Raw genomic sequence first — 25,370 nt, 5'->3', positions numbered from 1 at the left:
AATGTTTCATTTTAGAAGGCGTGATAATCTACAAATGCATTATTATTATTGTTATTATTATTATTATTATTATTATTATTATTATTATTATTATTATTATTATTATTTATTTATTTATTTATTTATGTTTTCATCATAACCCACCAATATTCTATGATAAAAATAAAATTTTCACTTCATTCATAGAGAGAAAGCACTAAATAGTTAACAAAGCCCGCGGCCTCTCCATAGTACAAATGGTTTTCAAAATAGTAACATTATTATTTAGAAATTCATTCGAAACAATATGAGGGGGTGTTGTAAACGATTTTTTTTTCTTACATCGGTTTCTTATTTTGTTTTTCAATCGTGGACTATTTTCAACTGTTTATGAAAACTTACACATAGCATGTTGTACACTAACGACGGACAATCTGGCTGTTTTTAAAATCAAAATAAATCTTTTATTGTCTTACCATTTCAGTCAATTCCAAGGAACGCATCTGGGAAAAAATAGGTGAAAATTAGCGTGTTTATGCAATAATTTTACAATTTACAAAAAACAAATTTCTAATCGAATATTTATTAATTTTAAAAGAATCGGAATCGGAATTTTAGAACGGAATCGGTAATTGTATCAGAATAGGAGAACATTTTGGAATCGTCCCATCATATATATATATATATATATATATATATATATATATATATATGTGTGTGTGTGTGTGTGTGTGTGTGTGTGTGTGCGTGCGTGTGTGTGTGTACATGTACATAGTTATCTAGCTATATACAGATATATTATATTATTATATATTTTATTGTATGATATTATCATTATATTGTATTTCTACCTGGATGACCCGATGTTGGCCGGGATTGAATAATGATCAACGAATGTTCAACACTCCCATATTTTTATTGTCATCGAAATCGATGAAATAGCCCATTTTTCAATCGAATCGATTAGTTGCCTGCTTTAATTGAGGACCATCACTATTCACCTGACAGAAACTTCACACCTCTCGTAGTGACTATGTTCACAATATGTAGTAGTCTACATTGCACTGTAGAGAACCTACTGTTTGTTTTCTAAAATTATTTTATTTATAATAGCTTGCAGTAACGTTTAAAAAGCAACTGTATAGCACTATGATTCAATTATGATCTAAGCAGAAACATTCATTTCCAATGCGGTTTTGTCATATCAAATAGCCTAATGTTGATTATTTTTATGCTTCATTTCGAACGCACTTTTTTATATCTAAGAACATATTGATTTTACATGTTGAGCCTTTCGGCTTGTGTGTGAATAAAACTTCTCAAATACCCTAGTTATGTTAGGCGGTGTAAGATGCTAGCTTTGCTCAAAGTCGTCTGTTTCTTTTTTAATGTGTTTAATTCGATTTTCGAGGCTATTCCGATAACATAAACTGTCAAAAAACCCTGCCAGGCAAATAAACGATTTTCGTGTGAAATTTCATTAAAATCTATCAGACCGTTTTCGAGTCAATAGCGGACGAACTCACAGACACACAGACACACAGACATACAGACAAAGTTCTTTTATATAATAGATAGATAGATAGATAGATAGATAGATAGATAGATAGATAGATAGATAGACGTGCGTGCGTATAAAAATCATGAGGTTGCTTGGACGGCAACCGAAAAAGCTAACATGCTTGCCAGTCAGTACCTCAAACTCTACATTGAGCCCAGCAAACCACCGCCTCCCTGAGTTTCCTTTGCGTACAAAGCCCCACTAGATGATCTGCAAATCACCCCTTTTCAAATGCATGATATCAAAAATTATAGACAACTCAAAAGTATGTGGACTTAATCCCGGCTCTACTAGCGAAAAATACTCTGCTGAGGTGGCTCAAGATCTCTCCAAACTTTACAACAAATGCCTTAACGAATCTTGCTTTCCTGGCTGCTGGAAAACTGCTTCCGTGGTACCAGTTTACAAGAATTCTGATGTAAGAACTGAACCATTAAATTATCGCCCCATTAGCTTCCTCGCTCTTTGCCAAGATATTTGCGCCCATAATTAATCAAGCTCTAGTCCACCACTTTGCAGCTGCTAAACTTTTGTCCGACCATCAATATGGATTTGGGCAAACCCGTTCTACTGCAACTATCCTAGCTGTGATCTCTGAACGTATATACTATTCACTGGATAAAGCAGGGAAAAGTAGGGCAGTATCCCTAGATATATCTAAGGCTTTTGACAGGGTATGGTACGATGGTTTTCTCGGGAAAATAAGATCATGCAGTATCTGGACGAATACTTAATCTAATTACATCCTTCATAAAAAGAGAATAATCCAGGTTGTCCTCGATGCTCGTACGTCAAAACAATATGATATAAATGCGGGTGTACCTCAATGGTCGATCCTTGGACATTTATTATCCCTGATATTCAAAAACGACCTCCCTGATAAAATTGTCTCTGAGATGGATATATTTGCTGATGACACAACGCTCTGTAACAGGGACGTGGGGAAAACGAACCTAAACATATCTAAGATAATGACGGAAACCCTAGAGCAAAACCCCGGTACTTGAATTGGGGCAACAATGGATGGTGCCAATCAATGCTGCTAAGAATAAGCTTGTTTCGTTTAATAATCACAAGAAACCTTGCAAACAACCAATAGCTATCGCTAACGATAAATTATCTGAGAGTACTTCGTACAAACGTCTTGCCTTAACGTTCACGGGGAACATGAGTTTGAACAGATACATTGAGAGCATTGTCGCGACTGCTACGAGAAATGTGGGGTCTCTCTACACTGCTACAATGTCATTTACGCCTGAAAGTATAAGGCCACCATTCGCCCATGTATAGAGTATTGTTTCACATTTTGGCTGGAGCATCTGCTACAAATGTCTCACTCCCAGATAGAGTAAAAAAGAGAGTCAAAATAAATAAGACCAGAACTGTCAGCCAAGCTTCAGCATCTATCCCATCGACGAAATGTTGCGTTCTTCTACCTGTTTTATAAGCATTTTAATGGTATATTCTCCGACGAACTGCCAGCCGTTGTACCCCCTCGATGTAAATACCCTTGACAAACCTAACAAGCAGCAAAATCCCACCTCTATACAGTAGAGAGTCCTTGAGGCAAGAAAACCTTCAACTCGAATAGTTTCTTCCCCAGAACTGCTAGACTTTGGAATTCCATTCCGGGTTCCTGCTTCTTCGACTGTACTGACATGCAGAAGTTCAAGGGTAATGTAAACAGGCATCTTGCTGTGAAACTCCCTACATAGTACCCCTGCAAATGTGCTCAACATAGTAGCCCTCTACATCAAAGTAGCACCGTCTTTGTCTGGGGTGAAAATGCAATAAAAATGTGTGTGTATATATATATATATATATATATATATATATATATATATATATATATTATAATATAAAGCTGAATGTGGGTGTGCGTGTTCGTGTGTGTGTGTGTGTGTGTGTCTGGTCACGAATATGCTCCTATATGGTTGACTATTTTAAAAAACTGATTACATATAATGATAGAAGATGTATCGAGGTACAGGAATGGGTATGTTTGATCTGGCAGAACGGTGGTTCATTACAATTGTGGGGTCTACGTTCGCGCCTGGTCCACAAAGTATGGAAATAAAAAAATTTAATAATAAAAAAAAACGTTTACAAGTGTTTTTGATATATATGTACATAAGAACACTTTGATAAGTATGTTTTAACTTAAATAGGGATGATATAATAAAATTGTGGGGTCTGCGTTCGCGCCTGGCCTTCATAGAATGGAAATAGGCACAGACTTTAATATAGACTGTTCATATCTATCTGTGTATGTATATTTTGATAATTATGTTTCTGTTTGAAGAAATATGGTATGATAAAATTATGGGGTGTTCGTTCGCACCTGACCTCCATAGAATGGAAATATGTCACAAAGTTTAACAAGGTTTTTTAATATAGATCCACAGAATATTGTGATAAGTGTTTCAGTGTGAACAGGGATGGTATAATAAATTTTGGGGTTTATCTATTTTTACTTTCATCATATTTTGCTTTGGTTTTGATACTCCCAAATTACACCCCAAATTTACAACCTTTCCTTTTCACAACCTATCATACTTTCATACATCAGAGTCTATTTTCTTTAGGCTGTTTTTGAACCCAAACAACGACGAGTACTTTTGCTAGTTTATATATATATATATATATATATATATATATATATATATATATATATATATACATGTATATGAAGCAGTTAAAAGAATATATTTCTCCCTACAGTTTACATGATCTATAGTAGAATATACTTATTCATAAAATTAAATATCCTAGCTCTTACGCAGACACAATCATACACAAATGTTTATATATATATATATATATATATATATATATATATATATATATATATATATCTTAGAGCGTTAGAGGAAAAGAGCAAGCTCAGTTCTATGAGAGGAGACTTATCTGGACATTATGAACTCAACAAGTATCAATGGAGTTATATATGAAGACAATAGGAGTTGGAAATGAAGACAAAGAACTATATATTGGTGGATATAGATTGGTCCATTTATTCAATAAGGGAATACAATCGATTAGTTAGGGGGTAGAAGGGACTCTTTATGCCAAGGCATTTCGAAGCCTAATGCTTTTCATCAGAAGAGTAGAGAGGAGGCTAGGTAACATTGTGGGATGCGGCGTCTAGCGTTGGATTCCTATTGTTTATATATATATATATATATATATATATATATATATATATATATATATATATATTTATATATATATATATGCATATAACTTTTATAAATATTTATGTAGATAGAAAGATACATAGATTGAGAGAGAGAAAGAGAAAGAGAAAGAGAAAGAGAGAGATGTAAATATAAATGTTATATGTATTATGTTATGAATATTTTATATATTATCTTATTCCGTTTCTTTTTTATTTAAATGTATGCAAAATAGAATGGTCTGATCACTAAACTGCTTAAGCATTATGACCCATCCCTTCATTTTAAAATTCACCAAACTTTAGGAATAAACTATGTGTAATGAAATATTCAGTATTTATTAATTAACACTAACAGAATATTAACATTTTCTTTTAATTTTAATAAACTGCATTATGCAAACAAAACACGCCTTTGCCAGAGTTAAACTTTCAGCTACTAAATAAGACGTGCGAATGTCCGATTTTTAATAAGAATAATGCTTTGCAGTTGTTTACACACACACAAACACACACACACATACACACACACACAAACACACACACCCACAAAATAAATAAATAAATAAATACAAAATTATAATTTAATTTTAAAAAATATTTTGTGTTATTTTAATGATACCAATTTTCACAAAAAATGCAAATGTAATATTACAATATTTTTCTTGTACGCATCAGCGCAAGAACTTTTTTAGGATCCCAAAAATAAAAAACTGTAAAATTTATATACAGAATTCCTCAAAAAATAATTACAACAATGGTATTATTTTTAATAATGATTAATTTAGACGTATACAAAAATGGGAATAAATTATAAAAAAAACAATAAAAATAGACAGGATTTGCATTTTTTTAAAATTATTAATGAGGTGTTGTTGCTTGGTTTTACAATAAATGAATTGTCAATGTACATATTTACTATGCCTCCCCACGGGACAGAGTTAGACACAAGGGTCGTTTTTTAACGTGGAGAAAAGGTACAAAAAAAAATTTTTCTCAGTCGTGAAGGATTTCTCCTCCACCGAAAGAAAACAAGAAATAGAAGTGCAGCATCTGAAGAACAGATACTACACTTTGATCTTGTCCAGAAGGCCAAGAAAAAGTATTGTCAATGTAACCAGTGATGTTAATTGATATTTTACACTTAAAATGCATTTTACTTCAATGAGAAAAAAAAGGGTTAATGTAATTTACTGTTACAACACGTTTAAAAATCAATCGAGTCATCATCTAAAAAATGTAATTAAATATTCCAACAAAACTGACACTTCCTATTTTTACAACAAATAGAATTACGTAAATTAATAAATATTATTTATAATCTTTAAACAAAGTTGAGGTTTTATAATGTCTCAATGCCTCTATGAATATTTAAATAAAATTGACTTTCTCATATTTTGGGCTTGCGTAGAATTTATACGCGACACCTTCCTGTTTGTTTTGATTGTCACAGTCGGACCTATTAATGAACTCTCGCTATTAAGCGACTAGTTAAGAAGCTAATTTTTAAAATAGATGTTTTATTCTTTAAACTTAATTCGATATCTTAAACTTAAAAAAAAATTATAGTTATCGTTCAAGGACGTTTTACAATGAAATTATTTAACTTCCAAATTTAGCCTTACTTTTCAGTTTTTAATTTTGACTTTTTTCCGTAAAATTACACACAAATAGTAATATACGAATTTGGATTCAGGATTTTGTCTATTTATTATTTTAGATAGACTTACCTTCATTTTTTAGCGCCAATCTTATATAATTACCGTGATCATCCAGACTTCCTTTAACAGTAAACTCCAACTGGTTGCGTATATAGAAGTACGCCCAGCAGGATGTATGATAGATTCTATCGTTTTTAGTTTGTTTATTTGTCTTCACTCTGTTTCACTTAATATTTAATCTAATCTAACTATAAAAATAACTACTCGGTCAAATTTTAGATAAACGGGTTGGTCGATTGTGATGATTGCCCTATATATCTTCGTAAGTAAGGTTGGATTCACTCGAGAAGTTTAATATCATTTATAATATGTACTGTTTTAGTAAAGTCGTATACTTAGGTAATGTGAGAAATGCGGTTGTCTCACTAATTGGGATGGTTCTTTCTATGTACTTGTTTTCCCATCAAGGCACGTTTGTCACGATACTTGTTTTTAATATGCAGAGTATAGCATACTTAGAAAAAAACCCAAAAAAAACAGGACTGAGTGTTTTAAAGAAAAATCTATGTATAATCCTGTTACGACACGAAAATATCACTTAATGTGTTGCGGAAGGCCTTCTCAGATGCTATACTCTGTGTTATTACGAATGTCAGCCATCTGTTAACCCTTGTTAAATGTACCTATTCATATCTCCGTACTAGGAGAAAGTTAAATGCTAGGACTGTTCTTTTTTTTCCTATGGAGTGTCCCCAAAAAGACACTCAAAATTTGACAAAAATAAACATGACCTTAGTCAAGAAGGACTCCACTTTCACTGATTAAGGATATAACAAATATGAAACATTGATTAGAGTCTGAGGTCATATTATGTAGTCGACTACAATATTCACGACGATGTTTCATCCATATACGCTGCTAATATTAAGTACCATATACGACTGCTAATATTAAGTACCATATACGACTGCTAATATTAAGTACCATATACGACTGCTAATTTTAAGTACCATATACGACTGCTAATATTAAGTACCATATACGCTGCTAATATTAAGTACCATATACGACTGCTAATATGAAGTACCATATACGACTGCTAATATTAAGTACTATATACGACTGCTAATTTGAAGTACCATATACGACTGCTAATATTAAGTACCATATACGCTGCTAATATTAAGTACCATATACGACTGCTAATATTAAGTACCATATATCTAGAAGTGTAAGCCATTTTGACTTTCAGATGGTTCGCTGTTACACACAAGTCCTGGGAGGTGACTTGTTTGTACTAGACAGTTCCACAGAACAAAATATTCTTACCGTGTCGAAACCCGGGAAAATAACATGTGAAATTGCTCAAGAAAAGGTTTAATATTTATGAAGCAACTCTGGTTTCTGATTGGTTGGTAGCAGAACGTGAGTTAAATTGATTCGTCAGTTCTTAGCAGCATCGTTTATAAATAGAATCGTCCGACTGTGTGGGATCATACCCCCAGTGCCACATAATGCTGATGTGGGCAGCATTTAAATAAATACCCCCATTAAAACACTCTTTTGATGGGATGTCTCTTAGCGGCTCGGCTGCAGGGAGACAGGGTAGTACAAGTCAAGGATTCGTCACTTGACACTCAGCCCAACATGTGAGGGGCCGGGAACTGGCCCAGCACCTGTTGGACTGAGGTACACCGCCTGGGTAATACCTAGGAGGTCCACCCTCCCAGGCCTTGCCACCGGGCTTTCCGGTGGGGCAAGTTTATTGCTTGCTGCCTGAGGCGCCCCGACCGGGGAATGCCGACGGGGTTACTCAGGCAATTTTTAAAATTGCAGGAGTGCCCCTCCTTTAGGGGAGCCTGCGGGGTTCCGACTTTCCGGCCTTGTGCCACATAATGCTGATGTGGGCAGCATTTAAATAATTACCCCAAGTTCACTATGATGGGATATGTCTCCTAGCGACTTCGGCTGCAGGGAGACAGGGTAGTGCCAGTCAAGGATTCGTCACATGACACTCAGCCCAACAGGTGAGGGGCCGGGAACCGGCCCAGCACCTGTTGGACTGAGGTACACCGCCTGGGTAATACCTAGGAGGCCCACCCTCGCAGGCCTTGCCACCGGGCTTTCCGGTGGGGAAAGTTTATTGCTTGCTGCCTGAGGCGTCCCGACCGGGGAATGCCGACGGGGTTACTCAGGCAATTTTTTTTAAAATTGCAGGAGTGCTCTTCCTTTAGGGGAGCCGGCGGGGTTCCCACTTTCCAGGCCTTATGCCAAATAATGCTGGTGGGCAGCATTTAAATAAATACCCCATTATTCTCAAAATACTGCAACAATATACGACTGCTAATATTAAGTACCATATACGACTGCTAATATTAAGTACCATATACGACTGCTAATATTAAGTACTTAAAGGTTTGTCGATGTTTATATCTCCAGCTTGTGATATATTGATTTTTAGTCTTTATAGTGATAAAAAAACACATGCAAATATATAAAAAGAGAATACTATAGCTGTTATTACTCTGCAACAGAGTAGTGTACCAAATGCATACTATCTTGCCCCCACGAGGGCAGAGATAGACGCAATGTCAACATGTTTTGTACTTGGAGTTGTGCATATTTCTACACATTGAATGCTTCATATATTTTAATTACTCTTGTAAATATAGACGTGAAAGTAAGAACGAGTCCGAAATGGAAAGTAATAGTGTTCTTTATCGATTGATCTTTACTGCTATCCGGTATAAATGTAGTGCGACCGCATCACTTAAGCATGAAACTTAAAACTACTAGAAAGGGAGGGGGAAACTTTCGTCTGACCGATAACAACTTGAGGTAAACTTGTTTGCCGATCCCAGGCTGTTTGTATATCCTTTTTCTCTCCGTCTTTAAAATTGTCTTTCTCTCCTAATACAAAGTGTACTTCTTTAACAAAATAAATGAAATGAGCATCTCGGCAGTCTTTTTGTCTTTTCCTTTTTCTTGCCTGCATTGGTGGGACAAAATTAACTGAAATTCCCCGGACTTTTTCACATCGTTTTCATAACTTATAGCAATATATATTTTCTTTTGTTTTCTGTTTGCTTATAATCGATTTTTAGTTTCTATTTACATCTTCACATTGTATTACCTCCTTATCTGTACTTTCTATCAGCTAACAATATTGCTAACACGCCTGAAACGATTTGTAACATTGACTATCATATATTCAACTTTATACCTGCTTGTTCGCTGATAGAAAGTGTTACTTTGAAAATTGGCAGACCTTGCTTTACTTTTTTCCAAGAACTGCCTAATCCAAGTTTCATGCCTTCATAGTTGTCTCATGCTTTTTTTTTGTTTTTTTTACACAGTGATCACCACTTACCAAGGCCCGGAAGCCACTCAGGGATAAGGGTTATTGCAAGTACATTACGTTAGTGTGGAGATTTGATTAAGTGTTTACTTAACGGGGCGGTTCATTAGGAATTTGTTAACGTTGGACTTGAAGACATCCAAGTTGTAGTCCGGTGGGAAGCAGGCAAACGGAACAGAGTTCCACAGGCGTGAAGTTCTAAGAAAGAAGCTTTGTTCATGGAATCCGCGTTTTGATTTAGGAACGGATATTGAGTGGGGGAAATTTTTCACAGTGGATTCAGCTAGACGGGTGTTTTTCGAGAAAAATTGGCGAGGGGGGACCAGAGATTAGAGTTCAGACGAGCACCTGCCATGGAAATTACGATAAAACAAGGATAGGCTCGCAACGTCTCTTCTGTGGGAGAGAGGTTGCATGGTAGAGAAAAGGGCATCGCCCACTAAGCCACGAAGTCTATTTTGTACTCTGTCAAGGCTGTTTTTAGCAGCTCCTGCCCAGATATGGCAACAGTATTCCATCCTTGGTTGTACTTGGTTTTTATATAGATAGAGCATTGCATCCATAGTGAGATGTCTTCTGGAGCGGTAGAAGGATCCCACCATCTTTCCAGCGACCTTGGCAACAGACTTGATGAACGTGTTCCATTTCAGATCAGGAGTAAAGGTCAAACCCAGAAGCTTGTAAAAACACGGGGCCTCACTCAGACGAGAGCCATCCATCATAATTGATGCCAGATGGGAATCAGAGCGTTGATGATGTAAGGATAGGAGTTTGGTTTTGGATGCATTAAAGGTAACCAGCCACATCTTCCCCCACTGAACCACGCGCTCAAGATCAGATGAGAGAGAATCAGAGAGAACTTTGTCATTTACAGCCTTTGATGTGTTGCCGTAGATGGTCGTGTCATCAGTATAGATGTCAACGAATGGTTTAAGTATGTGTTTAGGAAGGTCATTGATGTAGATCAGGAAGAGAGTTGGGCCCAGGATTGATCCCTGAGGGACTCCAGAATTTATATTGCAGGCCTCCGATTTTTGTCCATCTACCACTACTCTTATGAGCCTATCGGGGAGAAATGATTTAATGATTGAGAAAACATTTCCAGTTATGCCGTAGCTTGAAATCTTATGAAGTAGACCCTTATGCCATACCTTGTCGAAGGCCTTTGATATGTCAAGAGCAATTGCCCTAGAAAGGAAGCCTTTGTCAAGAGATTCACTAATCCTGTGAGATATAACCGTCAGCACATCTGCGGTAGATCTTGCAGAGCGGAAACCATATTGTGTGTCACTAAGAAGGTTATTCCTGCTGAGGTGGTTGACTATTTCTCTATTTAATATGGATTCCAGCAACTTACTAATAACAAACAGGAGACTTATTGGTCTGTATTGAGAGCGAGATGACTCATCACCTGAATTCTTAAATACAGGACAAACTGATGAGGTCTTCCAGGGAGTCGGAAAGCACTTCTCCTTAAGGCAGCGCTTAAATAGTTTCGTAAGTATGGGAGCAAGTTCTGGTTGAAGCTTTTTTAACACTATAATTGGGATGTAATCAGGGTCAGTTGATTTACTGGAATCTAGGTTCTTGATTTGCTTGGAGATCTCATGCACGGATATGTGTATGTTACCTAGCTTGTTCTGTGTTATAGGAAGAAATATGGGGAGTTGATGGCCTTCGTCGCATAGGGTAGAATTAGCTGCAAAGTTCTTTGCAAATAGTTTGGTATTGTCTGACGCTGACGAGATGACCTCTGGTCCATTGATAATGGTTAGGATAGAACGCACACTTTTGTTCAGGATCCTATTTATTATTTGCCACAACTGGTGGGAACCAAGCCGCTGCTCAGCAACTTGGGATTTAAAAGACTGGGCATATAGCTCTCTTGCATTTTTTATTGCTCTTTTACAGTGGTTGCTGGCAGTCCTGAAAGCAGCTTTAGTCTCAGTTCATCTATTACGTTGGTAGCTATGGAAAAAGTGATTTCTGCGCGCGATAGCAGCAGCACATATTGGAGACAACCATGGCTGGCTGTTAGGTTTTTGTTGGAATTTTTTTAGATGGTATGAATTGGTCTATGCCTACAATTAACCATTCGGTCAGATCTGATACTATAGAGGACACGTCCTTTTTAAACATGGAGTGCAGAGGTAAATCAGATATGAATGTACGGAAGCTAGCCCAGTCAGCCATAGAGTATCGGTATACAGTACGGTGGAGGGGTACGTCTTGGGACTTCTTACATTTCGTTTTTATCTTAACTGATACGACGGAGTGGTCGGAGGATCCTAGAGGAGAATTAACAGAACATGAACATAGCTCAGGGGAAGTTGAGAGAGAAATGTCTAGGAGGCTTGCATATTGACCGGGTGTATCGGGCACACGGAAGGTACGCGAACAATCTGAGTAAGGCCATAAGCAATTGAAAAATTATGACAAAACCTCCCCTCATCGTCTGTCTTATTTGAATGGGTCTGCCATTCCACGTTATGGACGTTGAAGTCACCACAGATGTGGATGTTAGCCGAGGGATGTGCAAACAGTACGTTGTCTATTTTCTCAGATATGCTATTAAAGATAGTAACTCCGCTGTTGTGGGGCCGATAGATGTCAAATATAAATGCAGTGGTGTTAGCAAGTGCAACCCTGAAGTACATATAGGGTAAATTAGGATTATCTATTAAATCGTTAGATTTAATAGATAATTAATGTAGCGATAGTTTATCGTTTTTAAAGTTTAAATTTCTATCTGGCCTGTAATATTAGTTTTGTAGATAATGTTTTGCTACGGATATCTAAACAATCTCCTTTGAACGTATATATTGCACGTAAGACGAAGAAGTTAAAGTTCAGATGATAGGACAATGTTTAAAATGAAGTCATATCAGGAAAATAAATTGGTACAGACGCTCGTTTAATATAATTAGAATTTCTTTTACGAAAAGAAAAGAGCCAAGTCGTTAACTCAAAAGGCAACATCAACATTGTCGTGCCGACGGGCTCGATATTTATACTTATATTTTTGCTGATATTCATAAATGATCCATTGCGAATGGTATGCATTTAAGTTCCATTCCCAGATGAAAACAAAAGGTATTAGCCGAATCAAAAGAAAATGACATAGAGTCCGTAGAAAAATAGCATCAAAGTAATGTTTATATTAAACCTTGCGAAGCTTTTTTTCCTTTCGCAAATGTAAGACACATTTTTGACAACTCAATGGCATGGACGATAATATTTTTCCCGAGTTTGCAAGGTTTAAATGCCACGGCCTACGATTTCAAGCAACATTTAGTAATATAATTAGAAAGAGGGTGTTACCAAGGGTTTTGGAAAAAGGTAAACTCTTTATACCGAGCTAGAAAACTTCTTATACCTGCCAGTATCTTAAATCGCCACAAGGAAAACGTTCATCTATGCATTGTATACTGTTGACACGGATGGAATGGTGCACCAACCACTCGTATATTCCTTTGGGAAAAGATTATACCCTCATATGTCCCGCAGACTATACCAAGAAGTAATATACTCCAGCGTCAATGCACTGGCTGTACTGTTCGAACAACTTTTTGAAGGTCCGATGAAAGACTCTTGTGTAAGCGTGGCCATGACCATCCTCTCAGCCTCTTTCATCTCCCCAATTGTCTCATAACGACAGCCACAAAGATTTTCTTTGTGGTTAGAGAATAATGAAAAGTCACAGGGAACAAGATCAAGACCATCGGCTAATTTTGGTCAAATAGTCTTATATTTTCTGAACATCTTTGGTGCAACTCTCGTTAAAATCTTCCGCATCTTAAGGTTCTCGCGAATAATTTCATGTACAGTTCCCACACTGACATCAATATGTGCACTTATTCTCTTTATAGACACACAACGGTCCTTATCTATGAAATTCTTTATTTGGCCAACAAAATCTGGTCTCTAACTTCCTTACTTCCCCCACAGCTATCATCGTCTTTGACAGACTCTCTACCTTCCTTAACTCTCTTAGGCTACTCAAAATCTGATGTTCAATTCATGCAATATATTCCAAAAGCAGTCCGAAGTATTCCAGGCGTTCTTGTAGCATTTGCTTTTAAAGTTTAAACAGATGTTTTTATTGCATATTGTTCTTCCAAAGAGTCTTCACGTCCAGATTGCATTTTTGAAATTCACCAACTGTGGCAATCAGGCTTTAGAAGGATGTATTCCCATTCCTGTTATAATTCCTTATTTGGACTTGAAATAATAAAAATTCATCTCATAAGATGTCTAGCCATAATATACTGAATTTTCATGCGTCTACGACAATTTTAAATACCTGTCCAAAAAAGTCTGAAACTTGTTGAAGGCACCTCGTATGGACGATCAGATGCGTTAACTACAATGTATAACACATTCGAATAAAACGAATAGACACTTCAAATTATTGTACAATTCTAATGGTAACTTACTTCTATTACTGTTTATCATTACATATTATCTAGATTAACTTGCGTTGAATCTGTTAGATCAAATGTATTATTGCCAGTAAAACTAGGTTAGTGTGTGAGCTTTAACAATCTGCACTTCCCCGTAACGTATGCGTATACATATTTATTAAACTGGAACATTGTGCTTGCGGCCATTAATTTTTACTATTCGTACCCGATAGAATGGTCTGTGTATATCTAGGTTGAACTTAATGGTTACTCTCGTGCTTTAATTTTCTAATCCTTTTGTGTTTTATATAAGAAAAGGCATCATATCGCATGCCAGATATTCCCCCACTATTTCAGTCACTCCAACCTAGAGATCTATTTAAAATGTTACTCGTTTCTCAGAGTGCAAGTGTTTGTATTTCTCTTGCACCTGGTTCTCCGGGTGCATTCAATACGTAGGTGTTGAAATTATTTATCATGTGTCCGATTGTATCTGTTATAACTGAAATGATGACGATCTACTTAAGATTCCAGTTTTTTATTATCTCTTTCTTGTATTTTTTTAAATCTGTTTCTCTCTCTCTCTCTCTCTCTCTCTCTCTCTCTCTCTCTCTTTCTCTCAGCTCTGTTAAGACAAACACCGTTATGTATATTTACTTCTGTGATTGCTACTTTCTCCTTTCTCTTCCGATATAAATACATCAGACGTTACAGCTCCCTTTTCTAGGTGCTTAACTGCAGAAATTTCATAATCATAATGGATGGTATATGTTCTTTTCAACTGTTCTTTCTTGTGCATGTTCCCATGATTTGCTACTAGCCTGGATATTGTATCAATACATTTGTGCTTCCGAAAATGTTCCGGTTGTGCGTGTGTATGTATACGCGGTAGAACATGCGGGTGTATCTTGACTAGTATGTGTGTACATACATTCTTGTTGCGTATCTGTGTTGGTAACAACTACTATTCTCCATTGAGTAATGTAGGTATGAGAAGCAACCAAATTTATAATTATATCTGACGGATATTAAAGTCTTCAATTAGCCTTTACGTCAATAGACATTATATTAACAACAACGTCGTTTTTCCCCTAATCTGAATCTTACTGTAGACAATTTAGTTATTGTCGACACAGCTGCCTTTAATGCCGTGGGTTTTTGAAAAAACAAATAATTGGGCGTAGGCTGAATTAGTACACACACACACACATACACACACACACACACACACACACACACATATATATACATATATATATATATATATATATATATATATATATATAACAAAATGCAGTACACAAACACACACACACACATATATATATATATATATATATATATATATAATAAAATACAGTACAGTATATAATATAACATTATTATAACATTATAAATAACAGCGTAAGGCGAGGAAAATACCCTAACCAGGAGCCAGAAAAAACATCGTATTCCACATCGTAACCAGGCAAACACGTATCCTAGGGTCACCGTATCCCAAGGTTCTACTTTATATATATGGAGGAGTGTATTGACAGAAATAAATGTAATGTGGGTCATAAAGTGGTATTGTAAGCATCACAATACACAGTCATATGCGCAAATCAATAATTTATTTGGGGTTTACTTGGATAAGTTTTAAAAGTTCGTTTAAAATGGCAATAAAATGCTTTAAAATAGTTTCAAGTTTTATTTTAAATTATTATATACAATATTATATATTACTAAATATATAACAGAACACATATATATTTTAAACTATACAACTAAATTAGAATATCTCTGCACTTAAACTGGTTTTCATTTTCTAAAATACGTTTATACATATTTTAAAATTAATTTATTGTTCTTGTAATTTTCCTTTACGCTCTTGTTATGTACGAACCTTTGATTTCTTTTAGAAATGGTTTTATAATTGTTTATATTAATAGACATTTAAGTAATTAAAAACGATTTTTGGTCGGTGTATTTATAGCGTTATTTTATCACGTATATGATGCTGAATATAAAGTAACAAAGAGCATTTCTATATTACGAATTCCTTAATTAATTGCAAGTTATTTACGTAATTTTAGAATGTTTATTACTATCATCGAAAGCAAGTTGCTTGCCCGTACAGGTCAAAACATATGTCACATTGCACACTGTATCATTAATGGTAATAAACGAGCCCTTAATATAACCGTAAGATTTCATTATAACCAAAGTTAGGTCTCCCCTTCACAGAAAGGTATACACAAGTTCATACGAAAAACACCGTAAAGCTGTGACTAATTTCCGATTCCAAAATCAATTCTTTTAATATTTTTAAAACTTAATTTTCACTTGCTTGTACTGATGATAAATCTTTATTGTTTTTAAACTATTAGTAAAACAAAACTCTATAGATCATGATAACATCTAAATAAGATGTATTTCTTTTTGTGTTAAATAAACAAAACACAACTTGAAACTTTACGAAATTCGCTAATTAACCTCAAGAAAAATGCAGTTTATTAACAACGTATCGAAATAATTGTTTAAAATTAAAGAAATATTTTTTCAAGAGGTACGCTTGCATAATACGTTTGTTTATTATTGGAAGGATTCCCTTCACATGTTTTTCAGGCTAGCCATTTAGAATGCCTACAAATATATGTACATAACAAAAATCAATCTAGCGTTTAAACATTTGAACAACGATTGGTTTTAACCGATGATTGCCGATCTCACCCGATCTATACTTGAGGGAATTCCCGAGAATCCGGATCAAATTATGCAAGAGTACCTGTCAAGAAATATAATATCAAGCATCATTACTAATTAGAGTGAAATAGAATATAAAAAATGTTTTTTTTAATCGGTAATATATTTATTTTATGGGTTGGTGCTCTTTTCGAGTTGGGTTTTGAACGTGAGGTGTTTGTCGGCTCTCTCACTCAATATTGACAAATATGACAAGGAATTAACATCGTTGTTAAAAGACTTAGTTGTGAATTGAGTTGGAAATGATTTTGTAATTTTCAAACTTCCGTATGAAACACTTTTATTATCAAATTTTCTTAGAACTGCACGCCTGTGGACTCTGTTCCGTCTGCCTGCTTCCCACCGGACTACAACTTGGATGTCTTCAAGTCCAACGTTAACAAATTCCTAATGAACCGCCCCCTTAAGTAAAACTTCATCAAATCTCCACACTAACGTAAACCTTATCTCTGAGTGGCTTCCGGGCCTTGATAAGTGGTGATCACTGTATAACAAAAATCAAATTTTCTTTGATTCCGCCTGTATCATTTACTTATGCTTAGACTTAATGATTCCTACGGCGCTAGATGTCGTCTTAAGCCAAATCTAATGTCCACGTATTTTTTTCGCATCTACATGCCAAATATCTAGATGATGCTTCTCAGAGAGCTCACGATTAAAAGATTACAGTCGAAGTTTTATTTTCTTTGAACCGCTTTGTCTCTTAAAAATATACGTGAATACCTCACAATAAATTTATCAAGGTCTTGGATAAAATACATAAAGGAAAACATTTACAAGTTTGTCGTATTCAAAAAAAGACTTATATCTGCATTTAAAAGTACCCTCCCCCAATAATAATCTACGTTTTGGCGATATCTGTAAACCCAATGAAAAAATTATATATTTTACAACTTAGCGCATATAAATTTAGGGGAATTATTCAATAAATATCTATTAAAAGCAGCCCCTTATTCAAGAGTCCTTTTTAAAAAGTGTCTCTCTCTCTAAAAAAGGATATTTTAAAAAATTTGCTGAAATGTTACTGGTTCTTTAAAACCATAAAAACATTCGATTTTGACTGCTCTAAAATTTATTTTCAGTCGATATTTATTCAATAATTGCCCTTTTTTAGCTGGCGAAAATGCGCCGTTTTCCATTGCCTTTTTTCCATTGTCCAATGTTCCTAAATTCATTAATTTAACGTATAATGATCAGCTGTTTCTGGGCCATTCTAATTCTGTTAAAGCAATGAACAAATTTTTTAACCACTGACTCCCACCCAAGCCCAATCGGAAAACTCATAAACCACAAGTAATGTCATTTTTTTCGGACTTAGGATCAAAAGAGTTCGTGTTTTTTATGATTTTGACAATGACATATTTTATACTACAGTTTTAACAGAAATACGCACATGGCCAAAATTAAAGAAAAAAAAATAGTTGCATGTTCTTGAAATGCTGGTTCGAAACAGGTGATCATTTTATGTTAAATGCGAAACTGTTTATAAGACTGTTTACATGCTATAGCCTAATAAATGGAGAGTCGAATTTTTTTCCCACCAAAAAGTTATAATTTCGAATGGCGAAAAATGAGAACAGAATAAAAAACACCGATAATTTAATGAGAATACAGTATAAAAATGGTCGAGGAATTATGGTTATTTTACGTTAAATTTATATTCGAAACTGATCTTCCACTCAAAATACTAAATTGATTGATTTTCTTTTCGTCAAAGTTTTTTTAACGGGTTTCCCGGGTAATCAACCTATAAAAGTAATGTTTCATTTTGGATGGCGTATTTAACAGAGGGTGATAATCTATAAATGCATTATTATTATTATTATTATTATTATTATTATTATTATTATTATTATTATTATTATTATTATTATTATTATTATTTATTTATTTATTTATTTATGTTTTCATCATAACCCACCAATATATTATAATTAAATAAAATTTTTAATTCATACATAGTGAGAAACAACTAAATAGTTTACAAAGCCCGCGCCCTCTCCATATTACAAATGGTTTTCAAAATAGTAACATTATTATTTAGAAATTCCTTCGTAATAATATGAGGGGGTGTTGCAAAAGATTTTTTTCTTACATCGTTTTCTTATTTTGCTTTCCAATCGTCGACTATTTTCAACTGTTTATGAAAACTTACACATAGCATGTAGCATGTTGTACACTAACGACGAACAATCTGGCTGTTTTTAAAATCAAAATAAATCTTTTGTTGTCTTACAATTTTCTGTCAATTACAAGGAACACATCTGAGTAAAAAAATAGGTGAAAATTAGCGTGTTTATGCAATAATTTTACAATTCACAAAAACCAAATTTCTAATCGAATATTTATTAATTTTAAAAGAATCGGAATAGGAATTTTAGAACGGAATCGGTAATTGTATCAGAATAGGAGAAAATTTTGGAATCGTCCCATCATATATATATATATATATATATATATATATATATATATATATATGTGTGTGTGTGTGTGTGTGTGTGTGTGTGTGTGTGTGTGTGTGTGTGTGTACATGTATATAGTTATCTAGCTATATACAGATATATTATATTATTATATATTTTATTGTATGATATTATCATTATATTGTATTTCTACCTGGATGACCCGATGTTGGCCGGGATTGAATAATGATCAACGAATATTTAACACTCCCATATTTTTATTGTCATCGAAATCGATGAAATAGCCCATTTTTCAATCGAATCGATTAGTTGCCTGCTTTAATTGAGGACCCATCACGATTCACCTGACGGAAACTTCACACCTCTCGTAGTGACTATGTTCACAATATGTAGTAGTCTACATTGCACTGTACAGAACCTACTGTTTGTTTTCTAAAATTATTTTATATATAATAGCTTGCAGTAAAGTTTAAAAAAAACAAATGTTAAGCACTATGATTCAATTATGATCTAAGCAAAAACATTCATTTCCAATGCGGTGTTGTCATATCAAATAGCCCAATGTTGATTAGTTTTTATGCTTCATTTCGAACGCACTTTTTTATATCTAAGAACATATTGATTTTACATGTTGAGCCTATCTATCGGTGTAAGTATACTTTGATAATTATGTTTCTGTTAGAAGAAATGTGGTATAATAAAATTAGGGGTTTTCGTTCGCACCTGACTTCCATAGAATGGAAATATGTCAGAACGTTTAACAAGGTTTTTTAATATAGATCCACAGAATAGTGTGATAAGTGTTTCAGTGTGAACAGGTATGATATAATAAATTATGGGGTGTATCTACAGGTATGATATAATAAATTATGGGGTTTATCTATTTTTACTTTCATCATATTTTGCTTTTGTTTAACAACCTTTCCTTTTCATGACCTATCATACGTTCATACATCAGAGTCCATTTTCTGTAGGCTGTTTTTGAACCCAAACAACGACGGGTACTTTTGCTAGTATATATATATATATATATATATATATATATATATATACATATATATATATATATGTATATATATATATGTACATATATATATATGTATGTATATATATATGTATATATATGTACATATATATATGTATGTATATATATATATATATATATATATATATATATATATATATATATATATATATATATATATATATATATATATATATATATGAAGCAGTTAAAAGAATATATTTCTCCCCACAGGTTACAGTATCTCTAGTAGAATATACTTATTCATAAAATTAAATATCCTAGCACTTACGCAGACACAATCACACACAAATGTTTACACACACACACACACACACACACATACACACACATATATATATATATATATATATATATATATATATATATATATATATATATATAGCTTAGAGCGTTAAAGGAAAAGAGCAAGCTCAGTTATATGGGAGGAGACTTATCTGGACATTATGAAGCTCAACAAGTATCAATGGAGTTATATACGAAGACAATAGAAGTTGGGAATGAAGACACAGAACTATATATTGGTGGATATAGATCGGTCCATTTATTCAATAAGGGAATACAATCGATTAGTTGGGGGGATAGAAGGGACTTTTTATGCCAAGGCATTTCTAAGCCTAATGCTTTTCATCAGAAGAGTAGAGAAGATGCTAGGTAACATTGTGGGGATGCGGCGTCTAGCGTTGGGTTCCTATTGTTTATATATATATATATATATATATATATATATATATATATATATATATATATATATGCATATAACTTTTTATAAATATTTATGTAGATAGAAAGATACATAGATTGAAAGAAAGAGAAAGAGAAAGGGAAAGAGAGATATAAATATAAATGTTATATGTATTATGTTATAAATATTTTATATATTATCTTATTCCGTTTTTTTTTAATTTAAATGTATGCAAAATAGAATGGTCTGATCACTAAACTGCTTAAGCATTATGACCCATCCCTTCATTTTAAAATTCACCAAAATTTAGGAATAAACTATTTGTAATGAAATATTCAGTATTCATTAATTAACAATCACAGAATATTAACATTTTCTTTTAATTTTAATAAACTGCATTATGCAAACAAAACACGCCTTTGCCAAAGTTAAACTTTCAGCTACTAAATAAGATGTGCGAATGTCCGATTTTTAATAAGAATAATGCTTTGAAGTTGTTTACACACACACACACACACACACACACACACACATACACACACAAAATAAATATAAAAATAAATAAAAAATAGTAATTTAAGTAAAAAAAATATTTTGTGTTATTTTAATGATACCAATTTTCACAAAAAATGCAAATGTAATATTACAATATTTTTCTTATAGACGTATTCAAGATGGGAATAAATTATAAAAAGTAATAAAAATAGACAGGATTTTCATTCCACCCACTGCATTGTTTTTAATTATTAATGAGGTGTTTTTGCTTATTTTTACAATAAATGAATTGTCAATATAACCAGTGATGTTACTTAATATTTTACACTTAAAATGCATTTTACTTCAATGAGAAAAAAAGGGTTAATTTAATTTACTGTTACAACACGTTTAAAAATAAATCGAGTCATCATCTAAAAAATGTAATGAAATATTCCAACAAAACTGACACTTCCTATTTTTACAACAAATAGAATTACGTAAATTAATAAATATTATTTATAATCTTTAAATAAAGTGGAGGTTTTATAATGTCTCAATGCCTCTATGAATATTTAAATAAAATTGACTTTCTGATATTTTGGGCTTGCGTAGAATTTATACGCGACACCTTCCTGTTTGTTTTGATTGTCACAGTCGGACCTATTAATGAACTCTCGCTATTAAGCGACTAGTTAAGAAGCTAATTTTTAAAATAGATGTTTTATTCTTTAAACCTAATTCGATATCTTAAACTTAAAAAAAATATATAGTTATCGTTCAAGGACGTTTTACAATGAAATTATTTAACTTCCAAATTTAGCCTTACTTTTCAGTTTTTAATTTTGACTTTTTTCCGTAAAATTACACACACACACACACACATATATATATATATATATATATATATATATATATATATATATATATATATATATATATATATATATATATGGGCACCATTTCTCCCTCTTGTGCATATGAAGAAACAGTACACAGGGAAAGACAATGAAAACGAAATATAGTTTTCTTTATATATATATATATACATATATATATATATATATATATATATATATATAGTTATGCATATATATATATATATATATATATATATATATATATATATATATATATAGTGGGTGAACGTGTTGATGTGGGTGTACGTTACTGTATATCTGTATATATAAAACAAAAGGCAAAACAAAGAGAAGAAATTATAACAGCAGATCAGATTTTGTTTGTTTTTATGTTTTGTTTTGTTTTTGATTTTTGGTATAAAATATTTAGCAATATCTATAGAGAAACAATCGTTGATCTACGCACGTGTAGTACAATGATAAATAGTAATATACGAATTTGGATTCAGGATTTTGTCTATTTATTCTTTTAGATAGACTTACCTTTATTTTTTAGCGCCAACCTTATATAATTACCGTGATTATCCAGACTTCCTTTGACGGTAAACTCCAACTGGTTGCGTATATAAAAGTACGCCTAGCAGGATGTATGATAGATTCTATCGTTTTTAGTTTGTTGTCTTCAATCTGTTTCACTTAATATTTAATCTCATCTAACTTAGGTAATATGAGAAATGCGCCAATGCGGTTGTCTCACTAATTGGGATGGTTCTTTCTATGTATTTGTTTTCCCATCAAGGCACTTTTGTCACGATAGTTGTTTTTAATATGCAGAGTATAGCATACTTAGAAAAAAAACAAAAAAAAACAGGACTGAATGTTTTAAAGAAAAATCTATCTCTATATATACATCTATATATCTGCGTTATTACGAACGTCAGCCATATGTTAACCCTTGTTAAATGTACCTATTCATATTTCCCTACTAGAAGAAAGTTAAATACAAGGACTGTTCTTTTTTTTCCTATGGAGTGTCCCCAAAAAGACACTCAAAATTTGACAAAAATAAACATGACCTTAGTCAAGAAGGATTTAGCTTTCACTGATTAAGGATATAACAAATATGAAACATTGATTAGAGTCTGAGGTCATATTATGTAGTCGACTACGATATTCACGACGATGTTTTATCCATATACGATGCTGATAGTAAGTACCATATACGACTGCTAATATTAAGTACCATATATGACTGCTAATAGTAAGTAGCAGTAAGCTGCTAATATTAAGTATTTACAAGTTTGTCGATGTTTATATCTCCAGCTTGTGATATATTGATTTTTAGTCTTTATAGTGATAAAAAAACACATGCAAATATATAAAATGAGAATACTATAGCTGTTATTACTCTGCCACAGAGTAGTGTACCAAATGCTATCTTGCCTCCCCACGGGGGCAGAGATAGACGCAATGTCGATTTATAATGCGGAGGAAGATAAAGCTTCCTATAAAAGTCGATAGATATCGGGACTAAAATAATAAAAAACTACCTCAGTGTAGAAATAGATCTATTTTACTGACCAGCACCAACAGGAAAATGAAGTTTATCATAAAAAAATATACAACACTTTTAGTCAGTCAATTAAGTCAACTTTTATGACTATTATGTTGTGCATATTTCTACACATTGAATGCGTCATATATTTCAATTACCGCGGTATACTCTTGTAAATATAGACGTGAATGTAAGAACGGGTCCGAAATTGAAAGTAATAGTGTTCTTTATCGATTGATCTTTACTGCTATCCGGTATAAATGTAGTGCGACCGCATCACTTAAGCATGAAACTTAAAACTACTAGAAAGGGAGGGGGAAACTTTCGTCTGACCGATGACAACTTGAGGTAAACTTGTTTGCCAATCCCAGGCTGTTTGTATATCCCTTTTCTCTCCGTCGTTAAAATTGTCTTTCTCTCCGAATACAAAGTGTATTTCTTTAACAAAATAAATGATGTGAGCATCTCTCAAGTATTTTGTCTTTTCCTTTTTCTTGCCTGCATTGGTGGGACAAAATTAACTGAAATTCCCCGGACTTTTTCACATCGTTTTCATAACTTATAGCAATATATATTTTCTTTTGTTTTCTGTTTGCTTATAATCGATCTTTAGTTTCTATTCACTTCTTCACATTGTATTACCTCCTTGTCTGTACTTTCTATCAGCTAACAAGCAGGTATAAAGTTGAATATATGATAGCCAATGTTACAAATCGTTTCAGGCGTGTTAGTAATATTGTATTCTGATCACTGTATCGAGATTTCCGAGAGTTCCTCCCCTTTAAACACTTAAAAGTGATATCTACAAGAATATACCGTCCACAAGTTAGAAGGACTCGTTACATTCGAAATGTAAAAAATATTTTAACTTATGCCTATATTGTTGTAATGTAGATATATAATAAGCTCGATAGGCATAGATACCCTAGAGTTATTTTAATATTGAGTAAAATGATTCATAATTTTAAATTAAAAATCAGTTTCAAAAGGAAGACACACAAAATCAATAGATTGTACGATCGTTTTGGAAACGATGTTTTCATTGAAATGGACAATATGACTTGAACAATAATTTGGTATTTTTTTTTTAAACAATGTCTCCTCATAAGCAAAAATGTTTGTGGGGGAGAGATAAAAGACACCAAAATAAAACTAGCATTTTTGTAGTAAGGCAGCTATTGCTTTTTTTCCGCACGATTTAAAAGCTTGTAATTATTTCATATGCCTTTTGGTAATCATTACAAAACCTATATAGGTTGTTCTGCCTTTTCAATTTCTACACCCTATTTGTCCTTTTTCCATGTAAGAGAGGTTCTTATAGATGTTGTTCGCAAGTAGGCAAATGAAAAGTTTGTAAGTCGTAGTGAAACAGCGGATAGATCTGTACTTACTAGGGTATTGTGTTTCACTCGTTTTTGTTATGCTGTTGTGGCCTCTTCACCCCTC

At 33.4% G+C, this 25,370-nt stretch overlaps 1 protein-coding gene and 1 pseudogene across 5 annotated transcripts in view; both read right to left on the bottom strand.

Annotated features, from left to right (window-relative positions):
• LOC145295835 (filamin-C-like) overlaps positions 1–23,084 on the bottom strand; it is a 300,005-nt gene extending 276,921 nt beyond the window's left edge. The window contains exons 1-3 of one of the 5 annotated variants that reach the window (XM_080141543.1): positions 22,913–22,973; positions 16,850–16,904; positions 456–482 (exon numbers count right to left, since the gene is read on the bottom strand). The gene's annotated coding sequence lies outside the window, so the exon portion shown is untranslated. Of the gene's footprint in view, positions 1–455; positions 483–6,445; positions 6,618–16,849; positions 16,905–22,912 lie in introns of those variants that run through there. The other 4 variants (XM_080141545.1, XM_080141542.1, XM_080141544.1 and 1 more) reach the window with 4 other exon arrangements.
• LOC145296548 (U2 spliceosomal RNA) lies at positions 5,596–5,819 on the bottom strand (annotated as a pseudogene).
• Positions 23,085–25,370: the final 2,286 nt, after the last annotated feature.

This window comes from Euprymna scolopes, chromosome 16, assembly GCF_053919585.1.
Source record: "Euprymna scolopes isolate OS-2025 chromosome 16, ASM5391958v1, whole genome shotgun sequence".
NCBI lineage: Eukaryota > Metazoa > Mollusca > Cephalopoda > Sepiida > Sepiolidae > Euprymna > Euprymna scolopes.
The sequence above is the reverse complement of the archived record's forward strand: the minus strand, read 5'-3'. Positions and strand labels throughout refer to the sequence as shown.